At 40.1% G+C, this 20,342-nt stretch overlaps 1 protein-coding gene across 3 annotated transcripts in view; it reads left to right on the top strand.

Moving 5' to 3' along the window:
* Positions 1-669: 669 nt before the first annotated feature.
* LOC122638086 (zwei Ig domain protein zig-8) overlaps positions 670-20,342 on the top strand; it is a 175,475-nt gene continuing 155,802 nt past the window's right edge. The window contains exon 1 of one of the 3 annotated variants that reach the window (XM_043830756.1): positions 670-2,451. The gene's annotated coding sequence lies outside the window, so the exon portion shown is untranslated. The remainder of the gene's footprint in view (positions 2,452-20,342) is intronic. The other 2 variants (XM_043830753.1, XM_043830754.1) reach the window with 2 other exon arrangements.

Here is a 20,342-nt window from a genome sequence, read left to right on the forward strand (position 1 = left end):
GACGATTACTTTTACTCAGCACACTTGGAAAGAGGTGATCTGTGAGATCAAGTCTTCGATCGGTCGTAGAGATCCTCGATCGTGGCTGACTGAGTGTCGTCTCGTTCGAGAGAGGAAAGAGCGAAAGAGAGCGAAAGAAAGAGCGAAAGAGAGAAAAAGAAATAAAGAAAGAGGAAAAGAGAGAGAGAGAGAGAGAGAGAGAGAGAGTAATGCAGAGAGGGATAGCGAGGGAAGGGGTGGTAAAAAGAGGGTGGTCGCTGGGCGATCCGCAGGTGTGGGCGACACTCAAGGTTCGTAGCAGACACGACTCTGCTCGGAGGGTCGGTGCTCTCTTTTCCACCCTCCTCCACCTCCCTACTTCCAGCGGCCCTCGTTACCTCCCTCTTCTCTCGTCAAGGGTGGACACGCGCTTGGCCCTCGTTGTCGTCGTCGTCGTCGTCGTCGTCGTTGTCGTCGTCGTCGTCGTCGTCGTCGTCGTCGTCGTCACCGTTGTTGTCGTCGTCGTTGTCGTCGTCGTTGTCGTCGTTGTCGTCGTCGCCGTCGTTGTCGCCGTCGACGTCGACGTCGTCGTCGTCCCCACGAATTCCAGGGATCAATGCGTCGGTGCAGCAAAACGCCTGCGCCACCCTCCCCACTATTAAATCCCCACCAAGGAGAGACCGTCGGCCACGCAGCGCGGCAGCGCCGACAGTAGCAGCCACGGCGGTAGCCACGATCCTCTCGTCGCACCGACGACGTAACTTTCTAAACGGAAGAAGAGGAGTCGTATACGACGAGGGATAAATACGAAAGAGAAAGAGAGAGAGAGAGAGAGAGAAGAAGAGAGGGAGAGAGAAAGATAGAGAAAGAGAGAGAAAGAGAGAGAGAGAGAGATAAAAAGAAAAAATAGAAGGAAATAATCCATTGGCTATTACGATATGCAAGCCTCGTATCGAGGCTAGTGCAGTTTAGTCTGTGTTTTCTTAGTCCTCTCGATCTACACCGAACGTGTGCGAGAGGAAGAGAAAAAGGGAGGGAGAGAGAGAGAAAGAAAAAGAGAGAAAGAGAGAACAGCGACGACCTCGATCCAGTACACCCCCACAGCCACCTCTTTCACATCCCCCCCCGTGGTTCCACTCGACTTCTATTTCTCTCTCTCCTGCTTGCTCGCGCGCGTGCTCCCACCAGGCACTCTCCTCCTCGTCGCTCCAGCGTGCGCGGCGCTCGACCCTCGGAAATTCTGAAAGCGGTTCGCGCCTGTGCAACGCGGGGGTGGCGGGGACCGAAAATCGAGGCGAAAGGAAACTCGGTGGATCCGGTCTAAGGGTTTCTCCTCTCTCCTAGGGCTCCTACGTGCCGTCGTCGTAGTCATCGTCACCGTCACCATCGCCGTCATTGTCGCTGTCATCGTCATTGGCGTCATCGTTGTTGTTCTCGTCATCGTCGTCCTCGTTCTCGAAATTTGCGACCGCGTGCGTGCGTGCGTGGCTGCGTGCGCGCGTCCTCCCTTTTTCTTTCGTCGTCCTACTTCCTCTCCTCGCTACGATAAAAGTGGATATCTCGCTTCACAGTAGGATTACCGATGCGTTTGGATCTAAGGAGGAGGATCTAAGCTGGTGATCGTCCCCTATTGTTTTTTTTTTATTTTTCCTTTCTCTCGAAGAGAAGAGAGAAGCAAAGAAAAGAGGAAAAGAGTACAGGGGCGACGCCGACGATACGAGTTACCGTCGCTGTTACATTATCATCCCGAAGAGGTGACACGGTTTACTTCGAGAGTGTTCCCCAACGAAAAGTCTCTTCCCTATCTTGTATTACAACACGAAAGGGAGATAGAAAGGGAGGGAATAGAAAGAGAGGAAGAAAATTAAACGGGGAAAAAGAGAAATAGAATAAGAGAAAGGAAGGGAGAAACGACGTAAGAAGGAAAAAGAAATTTTACGATAGAAGTAAGTCGAGTGGTGTAGTACGTTTTCGGGGTACGTGCGCTAGCCGTGGCCGCGAGTGCAGCGGTGTGACGTGACAGTGTACCTGAAGCAGTGATCGAGGAAGGTCGTGCGTCCTACGTCTCTTTAAGAGTTTCCTTGAGAGGATAACTACGTCTAGGATACGCGAGAAGACCATCGCGAACCAATCTTCGTCGTGCTAGAACCGAAAATCGGGTTCGTTAGTTCGTTCGTGTGTATCGTATGAAAACAAAAGAGAACAGGATCGTCGACGATCCTGGACAACGGCGATGATCGTCATGCGTTCTCGATCGCAGCCCTCGGTCGAGGGTTGAAGCACCGAACTCGAGCGAAAACAAGATCTCGGGATTGCGATTTTCTCTTTGCTATCGCGCGCGCGCGCGCCCACAACGGTGTGTTGGTCGTCGTGGGAATTAAAAAGCGAGTTCGACGATAAATTTATCTTTTCACGACGACGAGCTGGTCCCCCTCAGGAGGACCGACCGTGTACCACGTCATCGAGCTCAAAGTGAGTCCCTCTATCTTTTTTTTATTACTTCTATGATGACGTTTCTATTTCGCGCCTTGGAACGACTCCCTTTTTATTTCTTTATTTCTTTTCTTTCTTCGTTTTCTTCGTTTTTTTTTCTTTTTCCTTTCTCTCTTTTTCTTTTTCTCCCAAATCTCGAATCTGCTCGTCGGCTTTAAAAGCCAAGTCGCGTCTCTTTGACGCACGATATCGGATATCGCGAATGATTCCGATTCGCGAGTGTTGCGCTTGAGTTTCATCGTGATTGAACGACGAAAGCGATCCGACCATTCACCATTCGCAGTTCCCATTTCGACCTGACCGATCGCCCGAAATATTTTCAAAGATTTTATTCGAATCGTCGAGAGCTTCGCTTCCCGTAGGAACGACTGCTGTTGGCTACAAAGATCTTTGAAATCGTTCTGAAATGTTGAATTTTACGATATAATGTCGATATCATAGCAATTTTATAGATCACTAAACGAGTCTAACTCGTTCTTGGATCGCTCGATTTTTATGATGTTTATGGAGAGGGTCTATACTCTTTTATAACTTAGTATATCTATGAAATCTTTCAAAATCTTAAACTCTAAAATCTCGCAGTTGAGCTGATTAAGGGATATAAAAGATCTTAAAATATTATGATATTATCATTGATCGCATATGAAGAAATGAAAGATAGCTTTTGTTCGCAACCTCCATACTTTTACGTATAACTTAAATCGTAATGATCTTATTCGATTTTAAAATATTAAATAACTTTTCTACCTTCACTTTCGGTGTCTCACATTTTTGAAAAGTTCAAATCATAATCCTCGTTCTCGGCGAAAGTAAATACATACTTTCGATGCAACAGCGTCATTCTCATGCACGAATTATTTCCCTAAAATATTAATATTCAAATAAAACGATCCAAGTATCCACGAACTATTTTTGAATTCTTTGCATCTCTCTACTTTGTATTCCTGAAACATTTCTTTATTGCGTTTTAGAACAAACACGTTCTCGCATGCTACGTTTCCCCACCTACCCCCGCTACATAAACATACACGCACATTGTGTTTTTCGTTTTGTACACAAATCACGTTCCGTTTAACACTCGTGACGAAAAAACGTATCAGGAAAATATGAAAAACATCTCGTATACGCCCAAAAAAATCACCAGATATGATATTATAATGTTTACATGTGGTATTCGTTAATACGTATTAATTATTATATTAGCTTGGAATAAATGTTATCGAAGAAACGTATATACGCGTTAATTGAAATTTTGCGAATAACGATTTTGGGAGTAAGACAAAGGGAGAAAAAGAAAAAGAGAGAGAGAGAAAAAGAGAAAGAGAAAGAGAAAGAGAAAAAGGGATGTGTAAAATTGTGACGTGACCTTTCCTCGAGCCGTTTACTTCCGCGCATCTCCATAATTCATTCTCATTATACTCCGTGCTTACTCTCCTTGCGAACTGGACTCATTAGATACGTGTACATTAGATAGTACGTACATACCTTCGGTAAGGTACTATCAGAGATAATACTTCTTGTGCACAATGTTACTTCGGGAACATATATAAGATATTTGCTTTTCATATTTTGTTCCTAATTTTTGGAAGGATTATTAACGAGCATAAAAATGTTTATTCATTTGCTCATTTCGCGTTTTCCATAAATTCGTTAATATCGCTTATAGCCTGATATTGCATATAGGATTTCTCATGTTAATGATGTTAAATATTATATAATTAATTATCAAACAATGATATAATATGTAATATGTTTGATATTATGAGCGATCGTCGGTGATAGGCAATCAATTTTCTTAATTTCCACTGTATCATTATAACATTTCGACGTTAATACTAGATGTAATGGAATTATAATAAATTTAAAAGAAGAGAATTGTAGAGAAACAAATACAGGATAGACCTATCAGTTCATGAAAATGATATAATTGATAATAATGCTAATAATATAATGGTAATCATTCTAATAGTATATTGAAGAAATAGTTTGACAAATGTCTCGAAACGTTTTCGAACTTTCCTACACGTGTAAGATTAATATACCCAAACGTAGTAATGTGCTAGCCAAAAGCACTCGGAACGTCATAAATTTTGGCTGTGCCGGATGCCGACGAGGTTAAGCCTTCGCCTTGGAGTTGACGCACGATTGATCATGCCATAGGCGTATAGACGTTGTTTGCGTGTCTCGAGTCTTAATGTTTCAACATAGACATGACGCCGACTAAACTTCATCTCGACTATTATCCAAAGCGTGTATTCTATCGTGACGACCGTCCGTTCAAGAAACTTTCGATACGACGCAAACGTTATAAGAGACATGTCGCTTTATCGTAGTCCTTCGTGAAAATGCGGGAGTACACGTGCACGTGACACACACACACAACACACACGCATATACACATATATATACACACATAAAATATACGAGAAGAGAGACAATGATGAGAATCATGTCAAGGATGCGTAATCCAGCCCTTTTCTACCTACCTAGGATATTCGCGCACACGCACACTCATACACACGCGCATACTTACATACATATACACGAACACACACGTAGATACATACACACGGTATATTTCGTTCGACGCGAAAAGTGTGCCTCCTGCCCACGCATTATTCTTTTGTTTGCTTTATGCTTGACATAGATGATAAAAATGAAATGCTATTCTTTTAAATAGCGCGCGCATATGAGAGAGAGAGAGAGAGAGAGAGAGAGGGAGAGAGAGGGAGGAGAGAGAGAGAGGAGCGAATGTCGAGATGCGTCGTATTACGGTTCGTTAAGTAGACAAAGGATACTGATGCTTTTTCCGTGATTGTCAATTATATGTTCCACTCATTTTTTTCCCTCTTTTCGTCTCTTATCAAACAAACGGTATTCGAATCGTGAGCGAATCGTGTCACGAAATGAAAAAAGAAAAAAGAGACAGGAAAAGAAAATTGATACGATATTTCGTTATAAATCTACGCCTTCTATGGGTTTACACGGTATTGGTTTCTTTCTTTCTTTCTTTCTATTTAAAATATCGTGTAATCACTAAAAAGCGATTTACCGCGATAGAAGCGTGTGAACGTTATTTGTGCGAAAAACAACATACATTTTACTGACACGTATCCGTATTTATCATTCATCCGGATAATAATCCGTGCAAAGTAAATTATGAAATATGAGCCGGAATTAATAATAATAATATGATTATTCCCCAACAATTATACCGCTCGAATGATCAGCTGATTTTTGCTGGAAAATTGTTTTTATTGAACCTTGCATTGAATTCAGATTCCGTATTGATAGAAAAAAAAATTCTATTTTCTGGATATACAATGATGGCGGTCGGATATGATTATTTTATCAGTAGGAAGAATGCCGTATCCCGATGATGAAAATCATTAATGAAACTTTAATGAATGTTACATTGCACTTTGCTAATATCTGTTTTCGTTAATGTGATTCATTGCTGTTATCAATCGTATTATTATCGTTGAATTAACATTATTGTCATTATAGGTACAACCAATGCTCTTTCTTTTTGTTTTTTTATCTTTCATTTACGGTCATAAATCAACATATAAATTAATACAACCTATGAAAGAAAATCCATGAAAAAGGTCATTGCATTTGGGATTTAAGCCACACGATCGCAACAACGTCTATTAATGCGTTTCTCGTGAATATACCATTAGGAGTACAACTTTTGCAGCTTCTATGGAATCGAATCCGTCATCTTCCTGTTCGTGGTATTATCAAAGGAAAAGGACCATGTCGGGTATATCGATCTTTCTCGTAAGCTTTTATACGTAGAACCTACATATGTCAAAAGACACATCTTTCTTCAGGATCAGGAGGATATACATAGAAGGGTGAAGAAGGGTAGCAGGATGCTCGATTTTCGACGTTAATTCTTTGGCGATCGATCTATCACGATTACGCTAAAACCTTGGGTAGCATTCGCGGAGACTCAAGGCCGTTAGACCACTATAAATTGTCGACTCGGCTGGTAGGAGCGCAGTAACGGGCAAAGCCATCGTCCCAACGCGTCCAGTGCGACACGCCATTGATCATGATGCAGACATGTCGCTCGTGCGGCTGAGAACTCGAGGCTTTGCCATAGTTACGTTAATTTTACGAGCCGCCCCAGTTTGCCACCCCTCGACGTTTTGCCCTTCCAGTCGGCCAACGACGTCAGGAAATTACGAACCGTGCTGTGTCGACGAGTAATCCCTTTCTCTCTGTTACTCTCTGTTACTCTCTCTTTCTCTTTCTCGTTCTCGTTCTTTATCCTTGTCTTTAACGTTACTTTACAACATACCGTGTCTTAACCCATTCGTATTTTCTTCGCCATAGAACATCGCATTTCACCTTGTTATTAATTGCTTACTTATTAGACCCTTTTGTCCTTCCACATCTTGAATATTTATACATATACACCCTATATATTGTGAATAGAAATCACCTATATATCTAGAAGCTATCCCAGCTTTTCTATTCGAATCGATCGCAATTGAGATTACAAGGGTCTCAGTGAGATTTGAATTTTCTTCGTGCCTACCCTTTCCGGAAGGGAAAGAGAAAGAAGAGATAGAGATAGAGATAAAGAGAGAGGAGATAGAGAGATAGAGAAAGAGAGAGAGAGAGAGAGAGAGAGAGAGAGAGAGAGAAGTACCCTTTGCTATCCCCAAGGCATTTAAACGGTCTATCGCCTTATCTTTCACGCCCCCTTTACCATCGAGTATCTACCTACCTGCTGGCTTTTACATCGAATCAACCACTACGAATAGGATATCTATTAACGAGGCCAACACGTTAGTCGTGAACTTTTAATTGCAACGTCATCGTACATTACATTGAAGGAAAGAAAGACGCTATGGGATTCGTAAAGCCGCGTTACGACTGTTGTAAGTGTATATACAGATATAGTCGAGAAAATTTCCTTCCAGCTTGATATTGGAGAAATTATGTGAGAGTTGGTATATAAAAAAGGAGAGAGATAGAGATAGAAAGAAGAAGAAGAACGGATGGTTTTGGATCCTCCCTTTTGGGGAACTTTACGTTTACTTGTGTGCGTGTATGAGATCGGTAACACTGAAGGTAAGAAAAGAAAAAGAAGAGGATATAAGTTTAAGGAAGCTGAAAGATCCAGGCGCCCCTTTCGTGATTGAAATTGATGGTGGTGTTATTATGGTGGAAGCAAATGAGAAGGGAACGACGGAAGACCATTTTAGTCTTCGTATGTAGACGATGAGAACGACGACGACGGCGACGTTGCGGAAATCGTCGACGTTATTTCGACACTCAGCAAATAAATTCTCTTTCGTTAGATGAGACTTTAGTTTCACTGACGAGCAGTAAAAGAGAGAGAGAGAGAGAGAGGAGAGAGAAAAGTGAGGAAATGGTCCACGCAGTAGCATCTAACCGTACGCCGTCGGCTTTAACCACAAGCTAGACGTATTTTCTTCTTTTTCTTTCATTCTCATGCTTCTCCTTGCTTTCCTTCTCCCTCTCCCTCTCTCTCTCTCTCTCTCTCTCTCTCTTTCTTTATCTCCCTCGCACAAGTTTTCTTCTTTTTGTTATCTCGCGACGGAGTTACTTGCGAGGAAAATTTTAACGACCTTATGTTTACGTCCGTGTAATAAAAACGTGAGCGGTATGAGCTACATTTTTATATCTATCTTTTGTACCTCTCTCTCTCTCTCTCTCTCTCCCTCTTTCTTTCTCTCTTACGAAAAGTGAGTCGCTTAGAGCATACCTAAAGACTACCGATTTCATTCCTCTCACGTTACTTCTTCTTTTTTCTTTCCTACGATTTTACAACGGAAAGAGTTAAAGATATAATGTCATGGGTTTTGATAAAACACGAGTTTTCCTTTTGGTATACGCATTATTGGATTTATTTAAATTTTATTGCAATATCTTCGTCTTTTATTGTCCAACGTAATATTGTTATGTAATTTCTTTTGTTGACGATCATAGCAATTATAACAGACACGATTGATTTGAGTAATTTTAACAAAAGGACGAACGCTAATTAGTCACGATGCTCCTTTGTGTTTGTTTCCTAGCGAACCAATTAGTGAACCACGGATTATCTTGTTTTCATGAGACCAACGCTAACGCACAGCTTAGCCGCGTTTTATTCACAAACGGGAGTCATCAATGTGCAAAATAGATAGTACATAGAGAAATTGATTGCGCCGATCGAATGCCGGTGTCGATGAACCTTGCTCCGTGCAATTGGCTTAATGACATTCGCAGGCTATTATAGACGGTCATTGTCCGAATTAAACGCAAAATTTACAGCATTTTATCGGACCTGACTCTCGTTTTACCTCCGATGCCACTGTGGATGATCAATTTAACCAACGAATTCCCGATCGAATGATTTAAATGCTCACCGTGAAAAATAATGAATGTTTAAATGCGCGAGAAACTCGTTCGATCGTTCGCACGAAGGCCGAAACGAATCTCCAGCATGATCATCGAGAAACAACAAGGCTTCGTCGTGTCCTAACGCTATTGTTGGCGGACTCGTTGCACATACATATATTCACGTACGAGTATCATGCGTACAATCGCATGGTCCTGATTCGATCTCGTTCGTTACGGGAAATTATTAAAATCTTCATAACGGCCTTCCATAAACTCGATTATATCGCGGAATTAATGCGATTCCGTATCGTTTCGTTTCTCAATTATCGGAGATTATTGAAATATTTATATGTGATTGCAAATCGTTTTCCTGGCTTACTCAATGATCTCTATAACATACTAAATCGAATGTCAAAGTTTTTGATAAAATATTACATTCTTTTTTAACTTTAAACAAACTATGAAAAATATGATATTGATTTGTTTGTAATATAATATATAATTCCTCTCATGGTTACATATCGAATCCCTTTCTTACAATTAGATCGCTTACATGTCACATGATTAACTTGGACGTAGCTAGTATACTTTACGTCGCCCCAGATACCAGGATAATAACGACTATTCGAACTTTACAATAGTTTCGTACTATTAACCTTGTATCTCTACATTTGAAATTCATTATATACATATAGTATATATATTTATTTATTTATATATATATGTATACACACACACACACACATATATACATATATAATGTTTATACATTTATATAAAATCCTTACATTCTTTACAAGTTTGAATAATTAAAGAGGCTGCTGCCGTTTTCGTCGGTTCGAGGATCCACAACGATCCCGCTAATCGCGCATCATCTCCTCCTTCCGTATTTCTTCCCCTCTAATCCTCGAACACCCATAAGCTTAGAATGTTAATGTCGACCTAATTTGTATTGGCCAAGTATCTTTCTCCTCTCTCTCTCTCTCTCTCTCTCTCTCCTTCCCTCTCTCATTTAGCAATTAGCCGTAAATTCTAAAGCCTAATCTCTCCTCAAGCTAATCGACATTGAGTTTACTACGATATCTTAATATCGTATCTATCGGTTCGATTTATCCGACAGAACAAGATCTTTCCTATCGTAATAATAAATAACTTATGCGTTAACACGTAAAATCATATTTTCCATCATTAGTTATCTTTCACGAAAGTTGATATCAGTTAAAAAATTTGAATGATTTACAAAGTTAGTCCGAACAAAGTTTTGAGGCGAAATCCAATCAAGTGCATCCGGCCTTCCTATTCTGAATTGTCCGACAATGACTCGCATTAGTTCCGCAAGTTATTCAGTCACGTTTCTGACGGATAACCCCCTGATTGCTAGTTCGATATTATGCTTGACCGATCAGAATGCTACTGATTGTGCACGTTACCCTCTATTCCCCCACTCGACTCAACATCATCGAGCGTTAATTCTCCAAGCGCGATCTCAAACGGAATTTTATATAGTCGTCCTGCTCTCGCATATATCGAAAATTCAAAGGGAAATGAAAACATCCATCCGGAATTCCAACGATAAAAGCGTGTCTCGTTTTACGCTCCCATACCCCCGTGCATACCGACATATTTTTCCTTTTCTTTTTTCCTTTTTCCCTTTTTACCATTTAATTTTCAAAAGACCGTAGTATCCTCTTTATCGGCGAAGCAATATAATACCACGTTGGGAAATTTATAGAGGCGAGTTACGGCGAATCTCAACGAGATTTATGCATAAATTATCCTTTAACGCCCGCGCATTTTTATTACCTACATCTTTCCGATGAGAGAAGAGCTTTTATAATTTTATCTTAGTAGGTGATCTCAAATACGTCACGCTTGACTCGGTTTGACGACGTTTTGCTTATGTTAAAGTTCTAATCTGTTTAATTACTGAGTTTCGTGTCGATGATAAGAACCATAAGATTCGTCATTATTGCATGTTCTTAGAAATCGTAAAGGAATTATATCGACAGTTAGTGAACGATATGGTTAAAGAGTTAAATCTGCCTATAGACCGTCTTGCGACGATAGGGAACCAGTGCTGGAGAAATTTCACAGTACACTTCATTGCACTAATTCAATTTGATTATAACCGGCTAGATAATAAGCCGGTAACGAGGTACTTGGCTCGTTAATAACGATCAGCCATTTCATCGTGTTCTCACTCTCTCTTTCTCTTTCTCCTTCTCTTCCCTTCTGTCTGTCTAGCTTTGTCTCTGTCATTCTGTGTACGTATCTCTCTTCCTCTTTCTCGCCTACATACACTTTCTCTCTCTTTCTATCTCTCTCTTTCTCTGTAGAAACCCTCGTTTTATCGCCCCCCGTGTGTCTTCCTTATCACGTATATCTATTTCCGTCCGATTCGCTGACTCGTCGCTCGTGACTACATCGCCTATAAATTCCTTATATCTATGCGTGCTATCGCCTATATACACGTCTTCTTCGCACCTTCCTAGCCCTCACGGTACGTCGACTTCAATGTCGACTTCTTGTCCCGACCTTAAGAGAAACCAAGCTTGAGATCGACGAAACTCAGTGTTACGCAAAGACGAGAGAGACAGTGATTGATACGGTGCCCATAGCTATAACCCACATTTATGGAGAAAGTATTATCTTTTCTCTTTTATTTAGAGACATCTTTTTACGTGTATAGACAAATATTAAGTGTTTATATATATATATATATATATATATATATATATATATACACACACACACACACATATGTATAAATATACATATGTATCTATTATACACAAGTATATTTACAATGAATAATACAATATTTGAAATAGATATTATAAACGTTCGTATAATATTTCTACAATTTATTAGTTCGAGAAAATATTTATTTTCCAAAATTGGACTTTTGGTAAAACGAGTAAAACTTTTTTAAAATTATTTTCTAAAGGTACGCCAATCTTAGAAGAAATGAGAAGAATAGAATATACTTGCTTGTATTCCCTTTTCCCCTATATCGATCCCGTAATTGGATGGAAAATGCTTTGCTTCGACGCGCGAACCGGCAAACGACGATTCAGGTTGGCAATAAATTACGAAGAATCACGTAGCTTGGGCCCTTATACCGTAACGATCTTATTTACACGATTTAAACTCAGAAGTAAAGTGATACCGTCGTTAACCGCGATCTCTTTCGTTCTTTCACTTTTTTCTTTTCCTTCCTTTTTCATCTTTTTCTTTTTTTCCAACTATCTATCTCCCCTCTCCCATCCACCCTCCTAAGAATAAAATCTTATGAGGGGCTTTAGTTACGTCGAAACGTGACAAAACAAGCAAGGGTATTTTAAAGATCGCCATACTTCTCGTTTACAACCTCGGTGTATTATGTCTACACATAAATGGTATAATCAATTTATGTTCTTTATCGGAGTTTGCGAACGAAAGTTACTTTCGAGAGCCGATCGATCAAAATAATCCGATTACGTACGACGTAAGCGAATGACGATGTACTTCTCGACATGAGCTTTTACTCGCTAAACTCACCGGCCGAATTTTCGGTGAGTACCTAAATCGGGAAGCTGAATCCTTTAGGTAGATACGTCTCTTCGACGTTTCCATGATAGAACGCTCGATTCCACGTAAGAGCGTTCGATTTTCTCTCTCTCTCTCTCTCTCTCTCTCTCTCTCTCTCTCTCTCTCTCTCTTTCTCTCTCTCTTTATATATATATTTCTTTGTTTGCTTATAGTCTTAGAGTTCGAGTAAAGACCTTAGATTCGCTATTATTCGAATCTAAAGTTCGAACGAGCACATAATCTTTTGATACGTTTTAAAGCTTATAAGATCCTTTGATATTTCAGATAATATTCCCTTTGCTTTCATTGATATCAGACATGATTATCAAACTTTGCTAACAAATGTAATTATCGTCTTTTTAAAAATAAATTTATTATTACATTATTTCACGTATTATTGAAATAGGTTTTATTTTTGTTCTAGTTTCTTCTATCGTATTTTTTACATTTTTATATTATCTCTCTCTCTCTCTCTTTCTCTCTTTCCTTTTAATTATGAATTTTACACATTCACCTAAATATTTAGAAGAAGAATTATTTACATCGCAAAGACAGAATCATTAGAGACGTAATCAACGTAACGAGTCATGAGATGCCATAGTTTCCACAGTCCAAAGATGGAAAACATAAGAAATGCTGATGTTCCCCGCGCGGTTCAAGTGAAAAGTAAGAGAAAGCGAAAGAAAAGAATGAACAAAAACGGTAGCAAAAGGTGGCTAGTAGGTGGAAAAGAACAGGGTGGAGACCTTCGGTACTCTTCGTAACCATTCCGGAACTTTATTTCCCCGAGGATCGCTCCAGCAAAGTTTATCGCTCGAGGTAACATTGCCGTCGCTCTTCGCCGTGCCTCTTTTTCCTCTTTATCCCTTTCTCTCTCACTCTTTCGCTCTGTTTTTCTCTCCTTTAGTCCTCAGTCCGGCTTTTCTTCCTCTCTCTTTCTCTCTCTTTCGTATATAGCTACGTACATACAACAAGCTGCTGTTCTCCGGTGGCCTGGCCACGTTCGACCACCGTGTACCAGGCAATCAGGTTTCCAGGATGTAAGGTATTATCTGCTTAGGCCAGAAGAATCGTCGCTCCTGCAAATGGATTTTCTACTCTCGTCCTACCAACCTTATCTTTCTCTTTTGCTCTTTCTCTATCGTTCTTTGTTACAACGTAATACGAGCTAGTCGTTTAATGATATTATATTTTTTTAGATTTTGTAGCTTCTAATTCTGAGAATAATTCTTCGTACGTTAAAACGTATTCGAGTAAGTATTTTATAATAATAAAAAGATAATTCGAAAATTTCAAATCGGGAAGAATAGAGCGAGTAAAATCACCAACGGCAGGATTAGGAAAGCGAATTTGTGGCGCTTCGTTACATTTTTATATATTTTTTTCATGTTTTCTTTTCCATTCTTTTTCTTTTTTATTTTTGCTTTTTTTTTCTCTTAGTAATCCTCTCTCTTTTCTTTTCTCGACCATCTCATATACATCCCATCTTCCGTGTACACAATTTGCGCTTGTAAATGCATATTTATTTTCCTCCGGGGTACTATTTTAACGGTAAATATTCAAGTCGTAGACCGGTTGTCTTCTCGTATTTTTAGACGAGTATGCTTTCGGTAGAAGCCCTAGTTGAGAAATTCAATGAATACTTGTATCATTTCTTTTTTTCCGTTCCTTTTGATATTTGTTTGTTTTCTTTTTTTTGTTCTTTTCTTTATTTCCCACGAATGGACGGATAGAAAAAAGAGAAAGAGAGAGGGAAAAAATGAGGGGGGTGAGTTTGGAACACGTTCGAACAACTGCTACATTCTTTATTTTCATCGAAGACTAATTACCCTCCTTCCTTCGTTTCTTTAGGGTTCGTTACGCAGCTAATTACAAAGTCCTCCCCGTGAGATGTATTCATTAGCATTGCTAATTCATAACGCTTCTATGAAACATAAATGAAGCGTTTATTTAGAAGATTCGAACGATTTGAATTTGTATATTAGTATTAATGCTCTTCAAAATATTTTACGATATGAATGACGATGATAATAATCATGATGATAATAATAATAACGACAACAATAACAACGTTAATAGAGGTAAATCGATGCAACTGTAATTTCGACAAATATTTAATATCAATAAACTCACCTTTCGTTATGGAATAATCCTTTAATAATGCGTACTTGAGGGGGTAAGCATTAAATCGTGCACATGCATCCACGCGTGCATTCGCAGAATCGTTGCCAAGTCGAGGATATCTCGTTCGGTAGCTAGTTCGTTCATTCGCATTGTAAGTCTCGCGAAATTTATCACCGCAGTGGTGTAGGGCAGAAATAATACGGAACGCGAAAACGACGCAATGGCTTTGCAAATAACTGCTTTTCATGCTCTTTCACTCTTTCTCCCTTTCTCCCTCTCTCTCTCTCTCTCTCCCTCTCTCTAGAACACACTCTCGTCGACGGAAAACGAGGAGCAATCGCCGAAAAACACGACAAATTTCCGCACCGTACCGAAACGATTTTCCACAATTTTCCGTTATTTGATATTCGATCGTATAAACGGCTCGTCGATCGGCTGGTTTGCTAATCATTTCGAGATTAGAAACGTTCTCCATTATGAAACAAATTCGCGTCATGCGAAATTATCGAGTGCGAAGCGTTTAATCGATTCCACTAACTGGTTATGTGGAAATACGACATCATTAAATATGAGAAGTGAGAGAGAGAGAGAGAAAGAGAGATAAAGATCTTCATGCGGTTTGATCATAATACGAGATTACATGCGTGCAATGTACTTATTATAATAATCAAGGAGAGACCAGGTGAAATGCAATTGGTTCTCAATAATCAATTCGGTCTAATTGTTTATGATGCACAGAAAAATAAATGCATAGTAATATATTAACATACATGTAAATAGATACAATCAAATTTAAGCAATCAGGACAATGGATATTATTAGATCGCGTACGAGGAAAAATGATTACGTTGATTGCATGATGAGAAATTTTCCAAAGTGCTAACGTTCTTGTGTCACGAAAGAAAAAAAGAATGAAAGAGAAAGAAAAAGAGAGGGAGAGAGAAAATGAGGGAGAGAGAAAACAGGCCGTAGCGTCATTCTTTAAAGCCACCCACCCCTTCTTTCGAAATGATCCTTCAGCGAGATTAACGTTCGCCCGAGTTTCTTTGATGCGAGAAACCTACCGTTAATACCATTCCTCGGTAGTAAAGCGTAAAGTAAACAGGAGCCGAGGACTCGACCGGGATGAAAATTGAAGGAGAGTGCGTACACGTACGAGACCGAAAGAAAAAGAGAATGAGAACGGAAAAGATATAAAAAAAACTCAAGAAAAAGAGAGACAGAGAGAAAGAGAATGAGTTTTGAATGTCGTAGGCGCGAGATACAAGATTTTAAGTTTTAGGGCAGCAGCACTTTGAGAGGAGCGTGCCTGCCTGCGGCAACCATCTTTCAGTACCACTATACTTCCGCGTTAGCAGCACTTGAAATCTCTTCTCTATCTCTCTACCACTCTATCTCTCCCTCTTTATTTCTTCCTATCCATCTACTCTTCAGTATTCATCCTTTCTCTCTTTTCTCTTCTCTTCTCTTCTCTTCTCTTCTCTTCTCTTCTCTTCTCTTCTCTACTCTTCTCTTTTCTCTCTTACTCTTTCGAATCGAAACCCGAGGAGGTTGAACGAGGTTGCTGAACGGAAAGCAACTGAGAGTATCATCGGTATGGTATCTCTCGTCGTTGGTATTGGTTCGTGACACTAACGTTCGTTACAATGTTCGAATTCCATAACGAAACAATAAAGGAGTTTCCAGAGTCTCGTAAATGTAAGGTACAATGAGATCAGATTTGCGTATCTCATTGTACGATAAGTTCTAGTTTATCGATAGCGCTCTCATCGAACGTCCGAATGGATGATATCGAACGGGAGCTTAATTGAGGACATACAATCTCCCTCTGAGAAAGTTTCCCTCGTTAGGTTACTCTCGTTAAAATCATACGTGACATTCTATCTAAATTGATGGCACATGTTTCATTTATTATTTTATTTTTCAATATACGATCAATGCTCGTCATTGATTCTTTCGTAACCTTTACCCATTTATTTTCAAGTATTTCACGCTGTATTTTCATAAAATTCCAAGAGAAATCTATCAAAAAAAAGATCTCTTTCTTCTTCTATTACACCAAACTGTGAAATCGTACGAATGAAAAATGAAAAGCGGTTGACGTAGTAAATGGTACCCAATGAAAGTCGTTTCGAGAAATAGAAAGTTCGTACTACGTTTTGAGGTAGGCACTATGTTGTTTACCATCAGAGTTGGTCGTAAAAAAGAGAGAGAGAGAGAGAGAGAGAGAGAGAGAGAGAGAGAGAGAGAGAGAGACAGAGGAAAGAGTACTGCATGATGATAGGTCGCTGTAAATATTCATTGGGAAAAAAACGCTAGCGAGTCGTCCGTTGCGTTGCGATTCACCGATAAACCTCCATAAATAATCTACGGTGAAACGAAATTCGAAACGTTCTATCGGCGCGATCATAGCGAAGCTCCGGGGGACACAATGGAAGAAACATAAATTAATTGACGGGAGAGAGAAAGAGGATGATGTACGTTTCGTTCATCGTGATAAGCTATGGCTTATCGGTGATGCGTGCGATATACCGCAAAAACTAGTAGCGTTCGTACTGCTCGTAATAAGTGCGACGTGCTGGCGCTTATTACCATTGCGATAGTAACACGATTTTCGCGCAGTATCATCGCGAACTATTTTTCCCTCGTGAACGAGATAAAAAAATTCATTCCACGGATATAAAATTTTGGTGAAACGAAATAGCGAGAGGAGCTCAACGATACGAACACGAGAAAAGAGAGAGAGAGAGAGAGAGAGAGAGAGAGAGAGAGAGAGAGAGAGAGAGAATGGAATAATATTGAAAGGTAAAATACGAGACAAAGAGAGAGAAAGAGATATTTCATGCCATTCGAAGCAAAGTAGTGGAATACTAGCACGAATTTTGTTCGTACCGTCGATGGTGGTATTAAAAAGAATAAAGAGAAAGAAAGAGAGAGAGGGACAAAAAGTCGAAGGAACGACGAAAATGATCCAGATATATGATACTTCGCTTATGATTCAGCGAGAGGAGGATAAAGTTAGTAAGATAGGGGAAACAAGGTTTTTGAACGATAATACCGTTCGGCGTATGCGAAGAAAAGAGAAAAATTAGAGGAAATGAAAAGTAGGAAGTTTGAAAAAGTGGAAGAAAAAGAGAGAAGAAAAAGGGACTGACATGAGTGGAGATTGGGATAGGGTAGGTAGATTGATAATCGTTGAAAGAGAAAGAGAGAGATAGTGAGTGAGAGAGATAGAGAGTGAGTAAGTGAATCGAGCGTTGTCGGGAAACAGCTCGTAAGGGATGCTTGCGGCAGACACTTAAGGTGAGAATACAGAGGAGTGGCACGAGTTGTAGACTGGCTGACGAGTTCCGGACACTTCGTGAAATTCCGCGTGTCTGTTGGGCAAAGGGAACGCGAGTAAGGGTCGAAGGGGACGTGCGAAGAGGGACGTGCTATGAGATAAGGTCGAGAGAAGGTCCACGTTCGTGTTCCTCTGTGGACACACACACACATACATAGAGAAACGCAAACATACGGAGCATGACTGCAACGAGGTGCATCGATCGTTAGCTGGCATCTTTCTTGATAAGAAGAGTTTAATGATTTTTGTCGACTATATAGAACCTCTTTTAAAATATTCTATGTAGCTTGTAAGATTGTACGCGTTGGCTCGTTCGGAAAAAGCTTAATGCCGACTTAAGAGCCGATGCACTTTTCTGATAATGCGTTGTTGAGTGCTTAGTAATTACGTTGAAATATTGTATCTCTTTAAAATTCTTGTTAAGAATTTTTACAAGAAAATGATTCTATATATTCTACATATTCTGTATCTCGATATATGTATGTATATGTGAATGACGATAAGAAAAATATTAACGGAGTGGAAACAAGGAGGAGTTTGAGCAGAGAGACAGAGGAAGATTATAAAGGAAGTTTAACGAAACAAGACATTCGAAAAGTTTCTTGGTCCGAAACTTACGATCGACTGCAGTCGAAACTTAAACGAACGAGTTTGAGTAAACCGTTTAAGATAGCTACTGTTTCTCATGCGAAGTGGAAATCTCGAATCATCTGTAATCATCGGCGGCAAGTGGCGTGCAACACGGGCAGCTGGCGGTTAACCGATTACGGATAGCTTTCAGAACGCACGTGCCGCATATCTCGCGAACGGGTTGACCAAAGCGAAGTGCTGCTGGTTCCCGGTACTGGTGGCTTCTACCGGTGCTGCGTTCGCAGAGAATCGAGTGGATTTTGCGAAACACGTCATATGGATCTATCCGTGCACCACCCACAAAACCAAAGCAGCCACTCGCCACCCACTCCTCTGTCCTAGTTCGCTTTTCGTCTCTCTCTCTCTCCCTCCCTCCCTCTCTCTCTCTCTCTCTCTCTCTCTCTCTCTCTTTCACTCATACATTTATACATATACATACACATACACGTGCTCGGTACGACAACTTTCTCGTTCGATCGTCACACCCGTTGCAAATGCAATTGAAAACGGTGCAGGATCGGTGGAAGGGCATTGTCGTATTGTCGACAAACGTGCGCGCGCGCGAGAGAGAGAGAGAAAGAGAGAGAGAGAAAGAGAGAGAGAAAATCTGCACACGCCCACCTCGTGTTTGCGACAATATCTCCGAGCGAGTACTTTCCCGTTCCGCTCAAAAACGGTGCTTTTCGAATCGAAAAGGTTTAAACTCGCGTACGGACTACAACCAGTCGACACGGAAAGCGAACTTCTCTAACCCTTCTCTCTTTCTCCCTTTCTCCCTTTCTCTCTCTCTCTTTCTCTCCCTCTTTCTCTCTCCTTCTCTCTTTCTCCCTCTCTTTCTCTCTCTTTTCCTTTTCTCTGCACGTGCAAAGCCTTCACTTCGCTTTCCTTCAAAAAGGAAAGGCTCTAATGTAAGATTTTTATAGGAACGATATGACCCAGTTTCCAAATAACGCCCGATAGGTACTTTACTTTAGAAAATTTTTAAGATAAAGTACGACGGGACGTCGACCATGGTGAGAAAGAGTTTTCTGGAAAGTCGGTAGAGAGAGAAAAAGGGGGAGAGAGAGAGAGAGAGAGAGAGAGAGAGAGAGAGCGAAAGGGAAAAGGAAAGAAAGAACAAAGAAAATCAAGCGAACACAAAGCCTGTCGAATTCATGAGACATTGTGACCATAGGTCCACCGTGCCTCGAATATTTCATGCTTTTCGATACGTGCAAACGAACGCAGCCGCGTAACGCGGTTTACTCGCTTCCGGCAACCGAGCTAACGCGAGTTTTACTTGTATGCGTATATATGCGTGTATATGTGTTTGTTAAATAAAATTTTAATTTCCATGAGTCAAGTGCGGTCAACCGTTTGAAATATATCAAATATTATATATCTATATATGTCTATTTATTTATGTATACATCTATACATACACAGTGGGAAAGAGTCAACTTGCGTACGGCATCAATACTGCTAATTACAAAATTGTGTAAAATGCGTTACGAGTAGTCGTTAACGTCGTTAGTGCCACTTCAGCTTTTTTTTTCACATTGCCCTTGTCAAATCAAAAACGTGAAAAAAAGGGTATGAGGAATCAATAGAATTTTTCTCGAGTATCAATCGAACGCAAGAGAATTGTACTCATCGGAAAAGTTGAGATCGATATAGATAAAACGAAATATGTGATAAAAGATACAATCGATATTTGTCGATAGAAGGAAACGTTTGTTAATTGGAGACATGTCGATTTTATTTCTATGTACTTCGCGGAACGTCATCGATGTACATAGATAAAATTAGTTCGTCGGGTTCTCACGTTAGATCAGATTTCTTAGAGTGTTTTTGCGTG

This window comes from Vespula pensylvanica, chromosome 2, assembly GCF_014466175.1.
Source record: "Vespula pensylvanica isolate Volc-1 chromosome 2, ASM1446617v1, whole genome shotgun sequence".
Taxonomy (NCBI): domain Eukaryota; kingdom Metazoa; phylum Arthropoda; class Insecta; order Hymenoptera; family Vespidae; genus Vespula; species Vespula pensylvanica.